This window comes from Drosophila arizonae, chromosome X (genome assembly GCF_054131065.1).
Source record: "Drosophila arizonae isolate 15081-1271.41 chromosome X, UAZ_ARI_1.0, whole genome shotgun sequence".
In the NCBI taxonomy this organism is placed as follows: Eukaryota; Metazoa; Arthropoda; class Insecta; order Diptera; family Drosophilidae; genus Drosophila; species Drosophila arizonae.
In genome coordinates, this window is record NC_142927.1 from 30,150,895 (window position 1) to 30,172,530 (window position 21,636).

The 21,636-nt window shown below is 38.9% G+C and overlaps 1 protein-coding gene and 1 long non-coding RNA gene across 2 annotated transcripts in view; one reads left to right on the forward strand and one right to left on the reverse strand.

Moving 5' to 3' along the window:
- The first annotated feature begins 18,148 nt into the window (after positions 1-18,148).
- The window catches only part of sgg (glycogen synthase kinase 3 beta homolog shaggy), a 43,647-nt gene continuing 40,159 nt past the window's right edge, over positions 18,149-21,636 (forward strand). Inside the window, exon 1 of the mRNA XM_089473636.1 lies at positions 18,149-18,560. The gene's annotated coding sequence lies outside the window, so the exon portion shown is untranslated. The remainder of the gene's footprint in view (positions 18,561-21,636) is intronic.
- LOC149268129 (uncharacterized) lies at positions 18,514-21,506 on the reverse strand. Its single transcript, XR_016270935.1, has 2 exons — positions 20,819-21,506; positions 18,514-20,658 (listed from the first exon to the last, which is right to left on the reverse strand). It is a non-coding gene; the product is annotated as an uncharacterized LOC149268129 (long non-coding RNA).

Genomic DNA, 21,636 nt, shown 5'->3' on the forward strand with positions numbered 1-21,636 from the left:
GTACATATATCGTACATAAATAATAAGCAATTCTAGCAACGAATTTTTCTCTTCTCTTCTATTTATTTGATTTTTTTTGTTTTTGTGGTCAGTGAGCAGCGAGTTGAATAAAACAATCAAAGTAGTACACACACACACACACACACACACACACACACACACACACACATACATACATACATACATACATACATACACACATGACACATACATTCTTACTAATGCAAAAGAAAAAATTGCGTTACACAAGCAACCCCTTTACCGTTGCGCCGTCTCATCCTTGCTTCTCTCTTTGAGAACTAACAAGTGCCTTAATCAGCGTACGTGCGTGAGTGTGAGACAGTGTTCGTGAGCGTGCGGTATTATGCGTTTGTGCCATTTAATATACTACCATATACATATATATTATATGCAATAACAAATTTATTATTGAGCAGTCATATTTTTTTTTTCTTTTTGTTGAGTGTTTTTTCTTTACGTAGACGAAAAGAGAATTATTAAGTCAAAATTAACCAAACATTGACTATGTGTGGCCCACTGTGCGCAGCGGCGGCAAGTGTTATGCCGATAGAATGAATTGTGAAACACACGAAAATGAGCCACACACACACTCACACTTACACATTTATTTATTTTTTTATTGACATGCATTCGGACTGCACATGAAGCAAAGTAGAATTATGAATTGAGGGAATAACGTGAATCAATTGTGATACGTTATTTATCTTGTTTACTGCCAGAACTAAACATTTTGGTGTATATAAACACCGGTGACATTACGCTAATTAGCTCGTTTCTGTTTTTTAATTAATTTTTCTGTATACTGTAGTGTGTATTTGTATAAAGATGTGACTTGGCCAATCTGAATTTTTGGGCAAAGTTCAAGGTTATTCAATGCTCGCGTGCTTGTGACCCACTGTGCAGCATGCGGCGAATACGCTGGGTCGGTCAAAGGGATTTCAATTAAATGAAACGACTTCGGAGCGAATTTATTGCTGTCCGTCAGTCAGTGCAGTCATTGTGTTGCAAAGTGCAGTTAGCTAGCGAGATGCACACACAAGCACAGTTACAGCTAAGCACATGCACATGCATGCACGCGGGCAATGTAATGTAGAGTTGTCAGCTTACTGTGCACGTGTGCACGAGAGCATGAGCTAAATCAATTGCGAGTGGGAGAGTGCGAGTGCGAGTGCGAGAGAGAGTGTAGTGAGTGGCCCGCTGCTTGACAACGGCGTTGTTCTGAAAACATTTTCTTCTGCTTTTTTTTTACCATTTGCAATTTTTCGTCCAGCTACAGCTGTTTCCATGCACGTTCGTCGTTCAATATGCCTGTATATGTGTGCGTGCTTGTGTGTTTGCAATATGAGTAGGTTGGCAACACTTTTACGCCTGCGTTGTCCTTCGCCTGCGCGTGACATTCCGATACTTTGTACACATTTGCACGCCGCAAACTTTTATCGATTATTCAACGGAACAGCCTGCTTTGGATCCTCTGTTTGTACCCTATATACATATGTGTGCGTATGTTTGTAAGTAGAATTTTTGTTCGGCATTTTCATAGTTTCCTTCAAATCGATTGGAGCGCCACGACGACGTGGAGCGTCAGTGTTGTAAAGCAGCACTAGTTGCGTACATTGCAGCACTGCCAATTGGTCACCCAGCCTAGGGATGTGGGCAGATGTGGGCTGCCTCTGCCTGGCTGCAGCAGCAACGGCAGCAGCCAACGCCGAATGTAAAATTCAAGCGCTCAGTCAACGCTGACGCCGCCGCCTTGACGCTGGCGTCCTGTGCTGCGCGTGCTTTTCGTGTTAATCATTCGGACGAACGTCGTCAGTCACAGCCCGCAGTGGAAGCTCTCGGAGTTGATATATATATATAGATATATTTTTTTTTTCCTTATCGATGTGAAAAGTGCTCGTGAAATTTAGCGCTTATTGTTGTGGTTGCTCGATTTGTGAGCCAGTTAGTCAGCCGCTGCTGCTGCTGTTGCTTACATAATTGGTGCATTTCATATGCGTATGCCCAGGTGTAAATGTATGGTGCCAAAATATTTGCGGTATTAGTCGAAGCGGCGCACAAGAGCTGCTGCTCAGTAAACTTTTCGTTCAATTGCTTTAACTTTGCGAGGTAAAAGCTAGGCTCCTTGGGATGGGACATCATAGAACCTTGTAAGCGAATGCATATCCCCATACAAGTTGAAAATTTAAATATGTAATAATCATTTGACTATCGATAGCTGTTAAATTGTAGCTTTCTTCTTAACATTCCCAATATTCTAATATTTACTTATTTTAAAGTTCTCAATTTTGGTCTGACTGTTTTGGAAGATTAGTAATTAGATAGTATTTAGTATATAATACTACAAACTCCATGAAAATGTATTTAAATCCAATTTAAAGCACGATTTAGCTATGATAATTTATATTTAAAGTTTCGATTACAATTTGAGGACTTCCTTCGATTTGCTTCGACCTGATAATTTATATATTTAATGTCCAACCTGTTAAAAAAAACTTTTGAGGCAGGTAATTCGACATTGTCGTTGCGTGATTCTCATATTCACTCGTTAAATATAATATTAAACGAGAAGAAAGCCAGTAAGAAAGCTCTAATCGGGCCTGCTCGACTACAAGATCTCCTCAATTCTTCGATAAGCTGATATTTTGATAATTGTTCGCTACTTTTCTGCTTACTAAAGAAACAACGCTTGCTTACACATAAGCACACTCACGCATAAGCAATTTTTCGAAAATAACTGTAATATGTGTAATCAAAATTGGCTAAAAATAAATGCGAGTCCATATGTATTTAAAATTAGGGCTTACCAAGCCCCTTCTACCTGTTACATACTTTTAACAAAACCATTATACCCTTTCCAAGTTGCAATGGATTTAATCTATAACAAATATATTTTGTTTTTCATTATACGTAGGCCCAACGACAAATGTTACCTAGATATAGAATTCTCTCTCTCTTTGTTTTGCACTCTCCCTCTCTTTGAAACAGCGATCAGCTGTTCGCAATCGCACGAAATATTAAGTCGCCATTTAAATTGTGCGTTCCCTCGCTTATCGGGAGCTATTTGGTGTTTGATATCTACTGATAGAAACCGCAAAGCTTCTTGTTGCCCCCTGTCCAACCAAGGAAAAACAACAAAACATAGGGTTCAAAATTCGACACACTTGATACTTGTCAGTTAGCGCCAAGGCTATGATATGTGGAATTTTTTTTAACTGTTTCACAAATATACGATAGATTTCTATTCAGTTTTCCCATTTATTCGCATATCTTTTACTGTAGAGAATGTATTCTCTGACAAGTAAAACGCCCTTCAATTCAATTAAATTCAAAGAAAAGGTAAAAATGGCCATTAATTTGTAGTGTTTGTGATATATCATATTATTAAATTTACCATTTTCCAACACTATGGATGTAATATATATGTTTACTTGCTTTGTTGTAAAAGTGAAATATATAGAGATGCAATCTAAGAAGTTTGACCCACTTTTCAACACTGTTAGAGTAAATACTCATCACCTACTAAACGCCATGCGAGCGTGTAAGTGTTGTAAAAAGTTTTCTCTTAATCCCTGATGGTGGCAGCATTACTACTACTGACAAATGTATTGTAGTCATAATTCATAGCTTACTTTTCGGCGCTGGGCAGAGGCTGCATCAGATTTTCCTTTGGGCGGCATGAAAATGTTCGTCCATTTTAAAATGGCATGCAAAATGTTGTTCGTTTCGCGCGTGTGTCAATAAATAAGACGACTGAAAATACGTGCTAAGAGCAACAAAAGCGAGAAAGAGAGAGAGAGAGAGAGAGAGTAGGGGGAAGAGGAAGATGAGAATATGACACGAGTGCAGAGGCGTTACCCCAACCACCCACATTTAGCCGCTCTCTAAAACAAAAAACAAAAAAATAGAAGCAGAAAGTAAATTGAACAGAGAAGAGAACAGGCTAAATTGGGGGAAAGGGCAGTTCTGTGTGTGTTTATTATTTGTTTTTATATATTGGCTGCGTCTTAAATTCAATTAAGCAACTACAGCAAATCGAACTGCCAAATATAAACGCAAACATATACACACAGTCTATCTCTGCTGCCTCCTCTCCCTCTGTCTCTCTCGCTCTCTAGTGCTCTTTTAGTCTCTCTCTCTCCGCAGTTGCCAAAATTCTGTCCATGTCGCTTTTAACCTTCATGGATTTATGGATTGGCTTTGGCAGCCTGCAAGTATTTATTCAGTAGGGGCATAGCATACTTTTCAGAGTATGTCTATGCAGCTGGCGCTGTCGTCGACCCTTCTTACCCCGTCCTTCGCATTATTTATCGGTTTATCTGCTTGTTGGCCATCTCATTTAGCGCATCGATTTTATTTTGGCGCCAGAGCAGCCGAGCCGGTCAGCAATCGATCTGTGTTTTGACATGAACTCGAATTGGAATATTAGCATATCGCAACAATATGCTAACTAAAGCATACTAAAGAAATACACTTAGAGAAAATAAAACTGAATGAAATGTTCTAATTGTCTGGCAGCCATTTCAAGTCCTGTTGAAAATGAGCTCATGACGGTGGCAGCGTTGCGATGACACTATTGTTGACTTACCAATATATATATATACACGCCTACGCGCACATACATAAACACACACACACACACACACATTGGCTTTGTTTTATGGGTCAAATGGCTGCCGCAATACAGCGAAGATGACGTTGTCTTTGGCTACGGGGCCACAGCGAGCAACGCCATCATTCTTACGGCTGACGACGCACACACACGCACACAGACACACAATGACACATTTAAGCACTAACCTACACATACAAAACCCGAGTCAGTTATCCAGCAATGCCAACGGCTTGCAATACCGTTGTTTGTTTTATGTATTTCTGATCAAATATATTGAATGTGACCTCTGTGTGTGTGTGTGTGTGTGTGTGTGTGTGTGTGTGTGTGTGTGTGTCGGCAAGTCATAAATTTTTCGGTGACTTACCTCCCCCTTCACTCTTGCACTCCCACTTTAGCGCATTGTTGGTGCTCTAGTTAATTTAAAATGGTGTCATTGCCAGCAAAGCTCGTTTCCCGCTCGCTCTTTCGCTCGTTCCTCTGCCTGTCCCTCTCACTCTCCCTCATGTATGCATTTAATGCACTACTCTGGCTGGCAATTAGCAAAGGCACTCAATTGCTCGCCCCAATTTGTCTTTCTGTCCGTCTGTCACACACACGCACACACAAGGCCTGAGCAAGCTTAGAGGTAAATTGAATCTGTTCGTGCACTTTTCTCATTTTATAGCATACGCAGTGGCGCAGTGGGCTCTGCTGACGCCGCTGCTGCTGCTGCTGCTAAGAGACTTGCCGGCGTCAGCTGTCAGCGGCGGCCTTTTGAAACGGGGTCAATCAGGAAGGCTATTTAGCACAGCCACGCCCGATCCGCTTAGTGCAACCGAACTGACCAAAAAACAAAAACAAAATGCGAATATTGTTCACTCTTGTGCAAGAGAGAGATTGTAAGAGTGCATTTGACGTTTGTGTGTTTGTGTGTGTCAGTCTGTCAGTTGTGTGTTTGTGTTTTAGTGCTAGCAATTTATTTTCGTGACAGCCAACAAAATAAAAAGTAAGAAAACTAGCCGCAGCAGAGCACTAGCAGCATTGTTTTTGCCTCGCTTTAGGTTCTATTCCTTTTGCCGCTTCCTTCTTTTGATTGCAGTAAAGTTGAAGCGCTGCCAATAATAAGAAGCAATCAGCAGAAAAACAGCAACAACGAAAATAGTCTAACATAGCGGAGCCTGTGGTGTATGTGTATAGCGATGTGTGCATGTGCGTCAGTGTCAGTGTCTGTGTGTGAAGTCTTGTGCAATTCTGCAAAGCAGTCGTCACAATGGCAACAACAGTAAACAACGTATGACGCGTGGCATTGAAACATGAGCAAAGTAGAAAACGAAGAAGGCAAGCGCCGATTTTGCATAAGTATCCGCGTGTCTGTGCGTGTGTGCGCGCGAGTGTGTGTTTGACAGTGTAGAAGAGAGAACCTGACAGCAAATAACAGCAACAACGAATCACGCTAACAGTAACAGTAACAGTGGACTGCAAATAGTAACAGCGCCAGAGTCAAGGGGATATTCTGACAGATAGAGAGAGAGAGAGAGCAAGAGATTATACAGCTGACAAAAAACACGTGACGCGAGTGCCGTATAATATAAATTTATTTAAATATAAACTTTTTTGTGGTTATTTGTTGATTTTCTTTTCCTTCGTTCTTCTCGTTTCACATATGGATGCTATATATATATATATATATATATATATATATATATATATATATATATATATATGTATATGTGTGCGTGTGTACTTGGCATTGTTAATAAAATTTTCAATTCTTTATTGATTGCTTGCAGCCGTTTGACAGTTACAATTTAATCGTATTGACGAGTGTGTTGTGTCAGTGTTAGTTACCAACAAAAGAAGCGTGCGCCAGCCAGCCGAAAATTTGGCCAACACAACCACCATCCAGTGAGCGAAAGCAGCAGATAAACAAAGTGAACTAACATTTGTAAATGAACAACTAAAAAAGCAAGAGAGGAAATCGTAAAGCTGATATCAAAACAAAAAATAAAAACACATCAGTTAAAACAACAAAACTATATATATACATTTATATACATATATGTATATACATATATGTATATATATATATATACATATATATACATATATATATACATAACAAATAAGCAGCTGTAAAAACGAATCGAGTGTGTTGTATTATTTTTTTTTTTTTTTTGTAACTATTTACGATACGCGCTTCCAACTGGCGCACCTCGTCCTTCGTGTTGGCCCAAAGGAAAACTTATTCAACAAAACTTGACAACAAATAAAACAATTTTCTATTGTATTGTGGAAAGCGAAGAAGAGGAAGAGAACTGCTACAAAATAATACAAATCAAAACATAGTTAGCGTGGTGGAGATATTAGCAGCAACTGTCTGAGATAGAGAGAGATTGTGAGGCAGTGAACGCGCGCGAGAGAGAGAGAGAGAGGGAGCAGCAACCTCACCATGAGCGGTCGTCCACGCACCTCCTCCTTTGCCGAGGGCAACAAACAGTCACCAAGTCTGGTGCTCGGCGGCGTCAAAACCTGCAGTAAGTACATAACGATCCATAACATATATATAAATATCCCCCATATATTTATATATATAAGAATAACCCAATAACCTTTGCTACGTGTGTGCATAATGCGTCCAGACTTAGACCAAAATCCAATTACGCGTTCAGTGTCAGAGATAGATGGATGGATAAATAAACATTCAAACTGTCAAATTTGAGAGACATAAATTACCTGGCATTGCCTGACCTCTACCTGTACCTGTACGTCTATATATATAGTATATCTGAACGGAATTTACTGTTTATGGGAAATCAGGGTATAATACTTTTGTTAAAAGTATTGCAGGCCCCAAAAAGTATATATATATATTCTTGATCCTAGGTCCGTGTATACCACGTGCATATCGACTTTTGCTTTTAAAAACGATAACTTGCCACTTATCGAAAACCAGTAATTAATTCATTAACATTTTGTCTTTATATTGAACTGATCTGGTTATATGTATTATGTTTGCATATAACAAAATTTTCACGCATACTTTACATACTTCAAATTAGCAATAAGCTAAGAAAGAAAAATTAGTTAAGAAACTCTTACAAAACATTTTGAAGCTTATGAATGAACTTTGAAAAATTTTCATATGTTCATTACAGAACAGAAATAATTATTTGCTCTGGTGTTATTTAGTAAAGTTTTTAGAAACATACGCAATGTAATACATATTTCAAAAACATAAAAAAAAACTTGAGAAGTTTAGAAGTATTTAGTTTATAGAAATATATAAGTCAATTTTACATGTATAAATATATATATATTATATATATAAAACAAGGGTTTCTTTAAGTTTTATATTCAAGTTTATAGAAGTATATATCAACATATATAGGAACAAATAGAAGCATCGCGCAATGCCCAAATACGAAACAAATACGAAATATTTATAATCAAATTTGAGCTTTGGAGCTTTTTACTGAAATCCTATATTGATAAGACTTTGCTCTCATGCTCGAACCATATACAACAACATAAAGAAATATGATGACGAAAAATGACAACATTAAACTTCAAACAAGATATTCTGATGATATATCTACAGGTCTTTTGATAGAGTCATCAATTTTTGTTGATTTCAGCCGCCTGCTCCAAATTGTGTATTTATCTTATATCATATATCATATACATATACATACATATACAAATGAGAAAGAAGAGACTTAAATACGTGGGGGAATTTGTGGGAATGAAGCTTATTTAGACAGCACTGCACGATTTGTTTTTCTTAAATTTATTGCGACTATCGTAAAACTGCAAGTAACCAAAAACTCACAAAAAAGTAAACAAATACAAAAAATTGATCATTGATTATTCTTCGCATTTTTGTTTGTACTTTAAATTTTCCCAAGGGAAACAGTTTATGGAAAATTTGCTAGGCAGGCTTTTAGATCTGCAGGTATTCAACTATAAATAGGGGTAATCAAAATGAATTCAACAAGAATTATAACTCTGCAAATTTTTATAAAGCAAGCTTTAGATAGCAAGAGAATAAAAAGATGCAGCATTGAAAATGGGAAATCAGGGTATAATGGTTTTGTGAAGAGTATGTAACAGGCAGAAGGAAATATCGCAGTATATATATTTTTGATCAGGACGTCGAGCTAAGTCGATATAGCCGTCCGTCAGTCCGTCCGTATGAGCATACCGATCTCAGAAGATATAAGAGATAGAGAGCTGAAATTTGGCATGCATACTCGTGTCTACCATAGGCAGTACAAGTTTATCTTATTTTTTCGATAACTCGTCCGATAACGTTTTATCGAGAATTATCGAAAAATCAACTTTGTTTTTTTTAACCTAATTTGAACACATTTAGACCTGGAGACTTCAAATTTGCGTTGTATATAGAGTTAATGGACACAAAGATTTTTTAATTCACAGATTTTGGATACCACGCCCCCTTCGCCCCCAATTTGTAAAAAAACGTATTTCAAGTACTAGAGATTTGTGCTTTGGAATGTAGACACATTTTAACCATATGATCACGATCTCAGTTTCCTAAAGATAGTCTTACTATAAGCGAAATTATTCAACTAATAAATTCTCATAATATTGCCCACATTGCAGCGCAGCCGAAGCGCAGTCGCAGAGCGCGTTGTTATACGTGCGTCTGGATGCATGTGTATGTATGTGTGCATAAAAGGGGTGCAGAATGAGTAGAATATCATCTTGGAAGGTTCAGGGTATCTCCCAGTCTCTTACTTGTTTTATCATAGTAAAGCGCAGCGTTATCAAAAATGAAAGTTCTTTTTATGTTATCACTTGTTTGTATGCAGGTCTTTCCGGTGATTGCAGTTCCTGAGAAATGTTAACCCATTTGACGTGCTGTATTATCGGCATGACAAAGGCGGGTTCAGTTATTCATATGGCTCGAAGATCACATCTTGTATATTTAATAGAAAGGTAGCGATAGAAAGAGGGGCGGAGGGGAAGGTTATAGTAAGAGGCTACAAGTGTGAGAGAGTCACGCGCTCATTCGGTATCTCAGCTTTTGTTGTTGGTGTTGTTGCTTTTGCTGTCAACATTTACGTTGTTGCATTTCTCTGCACACATTTGCAGCTATGCACGTGTGTATACGTACATACGTATACATATATATGTATATCTGTATATATAGCAAACAAAGCTTTGCAATTAGATTTCGAAATAAGTCGCGAGCTCTAATCACTGTAATCGGCTGTATTCAGCTCTCATTGTTATTTTTTTTCTGAGGCTCCAACGAGGGTTTCTCAATCCAATTCACAGATTAGTTAATTAAAATATTGAATGTCACCCAATGCTATAATATACAATACATAAATATATAGTGTCTATATGTATTAATTTGACTTTCCTTCAGCACACGTTTCTCTTTTCGTGTTAGGTGCGAAGAATTTGTGTGGCAACCCCCCCACCGCATAGACAATGGCATAGTAAACAGATTTTAATCAGCATTTCGCACCGCTTACCTCGTCGGGGTAGCATCGGGAGCTGCAAAAATTGACTAAGCGAATAGCGTTTCCACGATTGCACACAATCCCAAACGCCCTACGTCTTATACTGCCGTGCAGATCCACTAGCAGCGCGCCCACAGCAGCAGCTGTCAGAATATTCATTTTCTGCAGCGCCAGCGAGTTCAATCGATTTCACACTCACACATACAGATGCATGCCTAGCACACATACACATGCACATACACACGCGAGAGACCTCGCTTACTCACCACATTCGCTCTCAAATTTTGTTCTCTCTCACCCTCTCTTATGGGCTACGGATTGCAAACTTGCTTTGCGGTGCGGCACAGTGGCGCAATGCAGTGGCCGTGCCGTGCCGGTCACGTAAGCTACCGCGACCCCACTGTACGTAGAGGTGATGGCACGCAGCGGTTGTGACGGTCGGGTGCCGCTGTTTTGTCTGTTGCGCACCTAAAAGTATTTTATTTTTCTTGTTCATTTTTGCTTTTTCCATCAGTGGCTCGCTTACGCGCACACAGCCACAGACACACACATGTACACGCTCTTACACAGGTATGTACGAAGCTTGTTCGCTGCCGCTTACGTCGCCGTCGCCACCGTCGCCGCATGGCGAGTGTGACGCGCATGCCAGCACAGCGAATTCGCACACAGATACAGACACACGGATACCCATATACACTCACCCTCGACAGTTTCACCTCACACGACCTGCCGCTTAGCAGCGTTCTCTTTGTCTCCCACCGTTCGCCCGCCCGTTGGTCGGTCGGTCGGTGTTTCGGTCGTTGTTATGCTCTCACAGAGCGATGTCGCTATCGACTGACTGTTGTTTGGTTTTTCGCCGCAACATTCGCTGCTGCTGCTGCTGCTGCTGCTGCTGCCGCTGTTGCGGCCAATGCATACAGTTGTGTGATGAGTTGAATTGTCGTTGCTCGTGTTTATTTCGCTCTGGCTTTCAGTAGCACGAAATTCGTCGAAGTAACTCTGAGAACAACGCAAAAACGCGCGCAACCAACTTCACTTTACATTTTCACTGTTGTTCGCATTGCTTGATATTTTTCTTGAATTTCGTTTAATTTTTTGGGTGCCTGTAGATTTCTATATACATATATATTTATATATATAATTGCGCGAGTGTGCGTGCCATGTACATCTATTTCGCTGCGCTGCTTTAAAAAAAAGTTTCACAGAAAAATGTAAAGAACATTTTCGTATGTGAAAAGCGCAGCAGAACGCCTAAAGTGCCAGCGCCCAATGAGTGCGATATATTCCTTTAAATTTCCACTCATTGCACTCTAGTGTAGTCGCCGTTGTTCTCGGTTTCGCGTCTAGCTATAAAATTTCTCCGTCTCTCGTCTGTGTTTGTGTGTGTTGTTTTTTTTATTTTTATTTTATTTTTTGTTTTGTGTGCAGTTAGTAAGCGATTACTGCGCTGACAGCAGCGTTGGCAGCATTTAAAATTATTGCTGTTGCTCCGGTTACCCGCTGCCACCCCCTGCAAAGAAAGTTCTTAGGCTGCTGTGCCCAACACCAATTTGACAACAACAAGAATAATAATAATCATAATAAGGAGAATTAGTAGAAGAGCAATCTTCAAGTAAGGTCAACGTCGACATTAGGCGCACTCAAGCTCGAACCTCGAATACTCTCTCACCACGGTCGTCGCAACGTGCTCTCTGCGAAAACAAAAGCGCAGCAGTGGCGGCGCTGCACAGCGTTTTTCTCTTTTTTCGCTTTTACTGTTGGCTGCTGAAGGTGACGAGCATGTTGATCAACCGCGGTTCACTACTTGAAGGTAAACAAAAAGAAAACTAAAGCAAAAGCTAAAACTATCATAACATACAATATTACCTAAGAATATATACATACATATGTAATAAGGTGTAAATTACAAAAGGAAATGAATCTATTACTCTTGTGTTGTATCAATTACAACTCGCTCAAATCGCACATATTCGCAGACAGAGACAGAGAGAAGAGAACTTGTGCATTTTTACCTGTTGAAGTTTGTATTCTCGTGATCTTGCTGTCTCTCTTTGTCTATTGTTCGCACTAAATTGCCCTCGCTCTCACTCTCCCTCTCTCTCTCTTTCCATTTGACGATTACTTATGAGAGTGGAGAGAGGTCACGCGCATAATAACGAACCAAATCAATTAAATTTAAATATATTTGCTATGTCTGTGAGAACTTAGATATATATATATGTATGTATATATGTGCGCGCAGGTGAGCGCCTTAATAATATTTTACACGCAAGCGATTAAGCTCTTAATGCTTAGAGAGAAAAAGACAGCAACAGTAAAATTGTCGGGTGACCATATTTTTGGCCAAATAACCTATTAAGTTTCAGGCATTATTTTTCATACACCAAGCATATTATTTTGAGGAATGATCCGTTCTTGTATTTTTTTGGAGTGTACCTACACAATTGTATTATTATTAGGAATTAGAGTGCAATAACAGTAGATTATGTGGGTGCTCTCTTAATCTGCAATTTTTTTTTATTCACCTTCCCTTACATAAAGAGCATATGGTGGTTAAATTGACGCTCTCTTCTGTGCTCTTGCTGATCCCTTTGCATTTGCTCAACGAAGCAACTCTATCACATTTATAGACATGTACATGTCTGTATGTATGTGTGCGAATACATAAGCTTTGCAGGAAGCTCTCTCACAATCGACCCCCTCTGTCCGGCATTTGGCTTACTCATTCAATTTGGAGCTATGAACTTTGAAATGTATGTGTGTGTTTGTATATTTATATATATCTCTGCTGTATGTATATAAACATGTGTTTTGTGCAATGCTTGTGCGGGTGGGCTACTTCGCGCTCTATTTTTTCTTTGTTTGATGGGATCGTGCGTTGTGTTGCGTTGCAAAGACGCAATGTCGCTGCCAGCATCTGCGGCTGCGTCTTATTGACGTAAACAAGATAATGACCCACATAGACGGACAGGCAGGCAAATGGCAAACGGGGGGCGCATGCCGAACGTTAACGCAAGCGGCACAATGCAAGCAAAGAATGCCGTTAGTGTATACCATTTTAAATTCGCCTTGGAGAGCTTTAAAAGAGGGGTATATTGGCACTAAATGGATGCAAGTGTAAATATTACATTTTTATAGCCTGAACCCATTGAAAATGGGAAATCAGGGTATAATGGTTTTGTTAAAATGTATGTAACAGGCGGAAGGAGGCCTGGCAGACCCCATAAAATATATATATTTTTGATCAGGGCGATGAGCTGCGTCGCCCTGTCCGTCCGTCCGAATGAGCAAGCCGATCTCAGAAGATATAAGAGCTAGAGACTTAATATTATTTTTTTAAATGCCCGTATATAGAGTTCTGATATCGAATTTTTCTCTACAAATCGATAACTTATCCCATTATTTGGTTATCGATATTTAAAAAGAAAACATTGAAAATAAGTTGTTTAATTATATCTGCTAAATCTTTGGAGCTAGAGTCGCCAATTTTTAAATGTATTTCATATATACTTTATAGAACTGTGTTTTTGGTCAAATTTACATTAAATAAGATTGCCGCAGTAAGCCCAAGCTGCAGCTGTGTGTGCGTATATATGTGCATGTTGTTTCTTGTGTAAACAGAAAGATGCGAAGAATTATTGAAATAGCAGCTGCTCGAAGGATTTAGGGGATCTCGTAGTCGAGCAGTCTCGACTAGAGCTTTCCTACTTGTTTGGTTTCTATTTATATTTTCTATTGCAATTTTCTTTTTCATAAATATTTAATTTATACTTATTTATGCATTTATTTTTGTTGCTGTTGACTAAATGGCGACCCCTAAAAAGCGTTCAGTTGCTCCAATTGTGAGTCCAATTGGCTGCAAGCCAAATTCATGCCCTAATTTATGAATCTCGTCAATGAAATTTATAAGAATTAAAGAAACAAATTAAATAAATTATGTTGAAAAAATGCGAATGTCCTGTGAACACGCGAAAACAAACTGGGGACATTGGCCGACCGATCAAACCCATCCAAGAGTCAACTGACCTTCGAGTAAAGATAAAATGAGAGGTATACCTTGTACTTGTAATTAACAGTTAGGGTCTAATACTTTCCTTTAATGGTCTGTAAAAATGTCTAACTCTAGCTGGTAATACAACAAAATTTCTCTTTCCACCTCAACACCCTGCAAATCTTGAATCTGACTGAAAATGACCCTCTTACGCAAACTATAATTGAAAATGTATGACTAGAATATACCCTGTATAAAACTAGAATGTACCCTGTATAAAAGCAGAAAAGTTAGTTCTTTTATTGGGAATATACGACTAGAATATATTTCAGATCCTATGCATGTCTGTCGTTGTATCTATTGTTAAGCAAGTAAGAAAGCTCTAGTCGAGACAGCTCGACAACGGGATCCCCTTAACCCTTCGAGGAACTGATATGGGAACTTAATTGTTTAATAACTTTTCACTTATCATGTGGGGTGGATATCGGGGTGATGGGCAAATTTTTACAAAACTCGAGATTCTATAAAATACATATAAGTCTATATTTAAAGTTTGGAGACTCTAGCTCTAAAGGTGTGGGAGATACATGTATAATTAAATAACTTATTTTCGATAATGGGTTCAGGTTATAAAAGCAACGGAATAAAGTTCCCTACGATGTTACGTAGAATACAAATTTTGCTAAGCATAGAAGTAAACAATTAAACATTTATTGTGTGTGTGATATATCATAGTCATTGTTAGATGTGGAGCAAGCACTATCGATCTGATTAGAGAAGACACTGACAGTGTCCATTTTTGCATAGGAAAGTATGTATCGCTCTAAGTTTGAAATTTGAGTGAACAGATATCGAGATTTGAAAAACTTATACACATCCAAATTACACACACATGTATATGTAGGGTCATGTATAGTTGAGTCACTAAAGTGAGCATGTCATACTTTATGTGTCAAAATTTGTATTGATTAAATAATAGTTCTTTTCCGTCGTCCCCGTTGATGAAATTTGTTAAATTGAACTTAACGTGTCTGGGGGGGTGGCGTCTTTGGTCGAAATTCCAACAAGCCAAATCCGGAAAACCTATCGTCGTTGTTCTAAAACAACGTCCGCAGACTAATTAACCAAAACGGCCAACAATCGGTCGGCGAAGCTGAAGGGCGCCTCCGAGGGAGGTCCCATTAAGTTCGGCAGTACAAACCCAGCTAAGACCGCCGGAATTAGTAGACAGACTTCCGCCAAGGCATACGATAAGCATTTTGTGCAGTCCACCACCGGTTAGTTTGGCCGCAAACTAACTGCATCCCTAATAATCCCTAATTGCATAATTTGAATAATTTGCTAGATCCGTATATAATACAATTTCTTCTCTTTTCTTTCTAGGTAAGTTGACAAATATTAATTGCATTTATCGATATACATATATTTATAAACTAAATTATGTCCGGTTATGGGTAAGCAAGCAAACTTAGTATATACTTTAATCTATATCCCCACCTACATATACATAAATTGTGATGCATCTATAAGTGCTCGACGAACTTGTATTAAATTACTATTATTATACTGTATAATAATAGGGCTAATACTTAATTTAAGCTCAATTTGATTCAATTGAAATGTAATCCCTTCCAGAAATACCGTTAACGGAAAACGGAAAGATTGTGAATGAAAACAAATGTAAATCTCACTTATGTTAGATTATAACAAAACATCTGCTCTGTGTAAATGCAACGGAACTTCTGGTTACTTATAAAACTTACGTGAGACCTTGGAAAAACATATTACCGAACATCACGCAACAGTCAAAACACACCTCTCTCTTGGATAAATAATAAATAATGTTATCTAATGCAAGGATAAAAAATAACTTGTAGTGAAATGATAAATAAGAACCTTGCAGTCGGGCGTTACCGACTGCTCAACACTTGCTCATGCTCCAAAAAAATTGTAAATGAAACACACTCAATAAATGTGTATATTTAGTCCAAGAAAGAGACTGCTCGACTCCACACATACATAAGCATATGCACATATACACATATACACGCACGCATAAGCACACGCTCTGCTAACTGCGCAGCCAGCAGCGACTGCTCTTTAGCTGCAGACAGACTAATATGAATAGATCAACTCAGTTCGTCGCCTGATTAAAAATATGTATATTTTGTGGGGTGTGCCACGCCTCCTTCTGACGCTTTTGAAGATATATAGCACTTTTCCAGTTGTCACTCTCCCAAAAGACAAAAATTGATGTGCATGTATGTGTATGTATATATATATATATGTTTGTATATCTATATATTTGTATGTAAATCTAAAGGTTTATGAATCTTGTAAATATTTAGATGTATAAAATCTAACCTTAAAACTGTAGATGCAGTTTTAACCGGTTTGTCACGGCCACATTGCATACAATTAGGCCATCAACGAATAGAGCTTCAATAGCAGCCCATTTTGGTCCGCTAACAGCACCAGACGGTCGAAGTTGTGTTAAGCCAATATACTCTTTTCACTCTTCGAAGGAGTATAAGAAAATGAAGAAGAAATTAAAAAAAAAAAACCTAAAGCTTAGCTGCATTGCATTTATTTTGCTGTCGCATACTTTTAGGCGCTGCTTGAAAATTCGCCGGCCCTCTGCTGTCGATATTTACGCTTCGCTCAATTCAGACAAGTCCTTGGCATTGTTGTGAGCCCACTGCAGGAGCAAAGTGTTATCTAATTATTGTCGCACATATGCATATATGTATCTAGTTTACGAATGTAAGTGCGCAGCGCTACTACGTCATTTAATCAAATACACTATGGGCAAATCGCAAGTCACCCATTTACACGCAGCCAAGCAATCGCGTGAGCACACACACACGCGCACACACATTAAAAGCAAGAGCAGGTATGCCGCCGGCTGATGGCCCCCACAACGCAACAAGAATTTCTAGCGCTCTCTATTTCTGTCTGTGCGGCGCGCACTATCGCTCTCTCGAGCAACTCTCTTTAGTGCGCGAACTCTCTTTTAGCTAGCGTTATGCGCTGTGTGTTTGGATCAACTTGCGGTTCTTCGCAACGTTGAATGCTCCAGGGCGAAAAAAGCAAATGTGAATTAACCAAACGCACACACGCATACCTACATACATATCTGTTTCTGTGCCTGTGTGCGCATGTATGTATACGTATGTGTAAATGTATGTTGGTAGTGCTGGCGTCGCGACGTCGCCGCCGACTGCGCTGTCGTCGTCGTAGCCAGTGTTGCCAGGTTTTCAGACATAAAAATAGCAAAATCGTCTCTAAAAAATAGCTGAAAATAGCTAAACAAATTTTAAAATAGCTTACAAAATAGCTGAGAAACCTTTATGCATTATGCATTTACTTTAAATTTTATTTTTAAATGTTATTTAATAATGTTACAATTTGGTCCACATCCAAATCATCATCAGAATTATATTTTTGATTAACTGGAATCATGTTTAAATGAAATCATGGAAAATGTTTAAATTTTTTGCCCAAAGACGCCAATCGCAGTTTTATGTTTTTTTTGTCGCGGCATGCATTTTAATATCGTGCAATTTGGCAAAAACACTGTATTTGCAGTATATACAATACGCCCGCCTGTTGTCCGGCTCATCCTCCTTAATCCAATTCTTAAATTCGGTGATTGTTTTCCAGGAATCACGAAATTTCTGCTTATATTTTTTATCCATCACATACAATTAATGCCAAGAAGCGCGCCAAGAAGAATTAGCGATGGTGTAAATTCACAACTGATGTTATAAGTACGATAAAGTCGTGGTGGTAGTATCGCGCAGATCATTACGTACAATTTGGGACTTAATCGAAAAATGTTTTTTTTTTGCTTTAAATTCTAAAATCAAATTCAAAATATTCGTTTGTAAAATAGCTAAATTTATAGCTAATAGCATTTTCAAAATTTTCATAGCATTTAGGGTTCAAAAATAGCTAAAAATGCTATTAAATAGCTAATCTGGCAACACTGGTCGTAGCTGCGTTTTGCCGCAACCGCCGCCGCCGTCTGGTGGCTCCAAGCGGCAACGTTTTTAGTTCACTCGCGTTGAATCTACCGAACAGGCGTATACGTATTTTCGTCTCGTCTCGTGTGTCTTCGTCATTTTCGTTTTCGTCGTCGTCTTCGCGCATTTCGCTTATTTCGCTTCGTTACGTACGTCTGCGTTTCTTGTCTCTTTCCCGCAAACGAGCTGGCGACCACAAAGCGCGCAAATCTTTAAAATACATGCATAAAAAGCAACGAAACTCAGTGAGAAAATAAAACGAAAACGAAAAAATTAAAAAATACTTCAAATGAAACAACAGCAGCGTTAATTATTAACGCACACATGAATTGACTATCTAATATTAATTTTTTTTTATGGTTATTGATTATTATGTGGTGCAGTGTAATAAATATATAATATGATGAATAAATAGAGTATATAAATATATCAACATTCATGTATGTGCATTCATATACAATATTTATAATAAAATATGAAAAAAGAAAGAAAAGAAAGAGAGAGAAATATGAAATATTTATAATGGTACATAAGCATTTTCGATAGAGTTTTAAAATTATTGTTTTTTTTTTTTTTTTTTTTTTTTTTTTAAGTTTGTGTTGAAAACAATTACTCGAAAGTTCTATGAAGTTGTACTCAAAAACTGAGAAGTGAGTGTGTATGTGTGTAGGTGTTTCTTTTTCTTTTCCTTCAGTAAGAGTTATTGATGTTGGGCTCTGGAATAATGTGTGTGGGTGTGTGTAGAAGAGGCTTTGCTCATCAATGAAATATCTGAACAATCGCATTCGGCCGAATTGGCGCCGCATCTCTCCCCTGGCCGCCTCTAGCGCTTATCCACAGATCTATAAAAATATCAATGGAAAAGTTTGCAATATTTCTTGCTCTTTCTCGCTTCCTCTCTCTCGCTCACACGCCACGCAACAAGTGAGCAAAAAGTTAGCGTCTCGCTCTGTTCGCCTTCTTCGTCTTTGACATCCCAAAAAGAGCAGCAGCAACGAAGGGGAGGGGGCGGCAGCAGCAGCAGAGCGCGTCTTCAAACCAGTTTCGTTTCACGTTACTGTTGTTGTACTTGTAGTTGTAGTTGTAATTGTTGTTGTTGAGCGCTGCGCCTGCGCGCTAATTGGGCGGCTTTTGCTAGCAAGTCAATCGTTGAAATGCTTTTGCCTCTCCCTTTCCCTCCTATCGTTTCGCTTCCTCTATCTGATCTGATCTGCTATGCTGCGCTGCTGCTGTGGCAAACGCCGCTTAAGAACGCCGGGCGAGGAAGGGGGCTGCGGCGAATCATACAATCGGCCAGCCCCTGTATGTGCATGCAATTTTGTATTGGCGACAATGTTGAAATATTTACACACACACACGTGCATACACATACATAAGCATGCACCAACACTTGGGCACACACACACGAGCACGCATGCAGGCACGCACGTACACACGGACAGCGCAAGACGGGCGAGCGCATGCCTTGGGCCAAAAGTGAATTATTCATGTTGTTGCTGTCGCGTTGCCAGTGGAAAATTCCCAAAAAAAATTCGCATGAACTGGGGCCCCATCGTGGTGCCGGCGTTGCCGCTGCCGGCCGTGCCCCTTCCCAATACTAACAGCAGCGGCACCAAAGCAGAAGTCAAGTCAGTCAACGTCTTGTTTGTTGTTGTTGTTGCTGTTGCTTTTGTGCGCTCTTTCGCTTTACTTTTTTTTTTTTTTTTTAAATAGCACAAACGAAGAAATGTTTGCATACAACAACAACAGCAAGAGCTAAGGCGTCTGTTACTATTTTTATGCTTTTACATTTTGTTGTTGATTTTCTAATATACCAAAAATTTGCATTACGTTTGCAATGGAGACACGAATTGTGTTGTGCCACGAATGGGGCGAACCGGTCAGAGAATCATCGGCACGACTTGAGCCAATAATATGCAACATTTATTTTTTCTATTTATGTATGTCTAAAATTAACTTGAAATGATTTTTCGTGTTCGCTTTAGCACATGTGCGACACGCGCTCATCCCTATCACGGCGAATTAATTTGTCCGTTCTTTTGGTCTCTTTAGACGCGCGCGCACACCCACGCGTTAAATGTGCCAATGGTTCAAGGCAACAACAGCAGCAACATCAATAACAAAGAAAAAAGCCGATCAGCAGAAAAATGAAAAGCTTGCCTAAAAGCTTGTGATGGGCTTTTAGCTGTGCACGCTCTCCCTCGCTCTCTTTCGTTCTCTCAAAATGCATTTCGCAATTCGCGTACGCATTCTTGCGCTGGGCCAATGGTCAATCGTTTCATTTGCCACGCGTTCCGCTAGGTGCCATGGGGTTTGTATGCCCTTCGCGTCCTTCGTTGCTTGTGCAGTGTTTTAAAAAAATATTCACTCCCTCTCTCTCTCTTTCTCTCTCTATCTCTCTGTGCATGTTTGAGTATGCGCTTGTGTGTGTGTGCTTATTTGTATTGTTGTTGTATTTATGGCATAATGACGCTAATGATGACGCCCGTAAGCGAACGGCTTTCGAGTTGCTGCGATTTCTCACGCCCATTTTTGGAGCTGCGCAGTTTTCGAAACCAGAAAACATTCGTTTCCGAGCAAATAAAAATATTTAAAAAAAAAAAAGCAAAAACGGTCAGTAGCTTAAAACGGCAAAAACAACAACAACAAGTGCAGCGACAATAATAAAAATAAATTAAATTAAAAAAAGTAAACTCACGTTTTGCGTTAACGCCGAGAACAACGGTGCAGGAATTTGTCTTTTTAACGACATTTTCCGGCGTGTGTCGACATCGCCTCTGTCATTTTGCTCCTGCGGCGTACGTTCGCTTCCATTTGCTATTAAAAACAATAAAGAAAGGGAAACAGAGGTTCGTTTGGCTTGAGCACGTGCATTTCCATTCCATTCCATGCCATGCATTCCGCCTGTCCATGTATTGCCATATTACATTGCACTCCCTGCTTATCATTGGGTATTGCATTTAAGTTCTATTATGTCAAATTCATGCTCAAGTTCAGTTTTGAAAAGCAAGTCTAATGCTGAAAATGTTTGCAATTTGTGGAATTTCTTTGTTTTGTTGCATCCAAATTGGTAACGAAACACGTTAGCTGCATAGCCGATTGGCATGATTTATGGCCGATTGCATTTAACTGGTTTTGTAAGACGATCTATAAATGGCCAGATATTTTACAGCAATTACTCTTTGTAGCAGCAATAGCACTGTGTTCCATTCCACTTGGGCTGGACATGAAACGCATGATAATTCGAAGAGATTATTGCTCTCTTCTCTATATATTATATTATATGTATATTATTGTGCGGAAATTCACATATTCTAGCAAATCTCTAAATGAATGCCAAAGAAATTCAATATAGTTTTTTATTTTTTCTTCCTATTTATTATATATTTTTCTCTTTTTTTTTTTTTTTTTTTTTTTTTTTTGTATTCGGTCTTTAAACATAAAAAAAAAGCCGATGTATCTGAGCGATACCTTTTAAATACCTTTGCTTTGACTACTTTTGTGGCTGTTTATTGT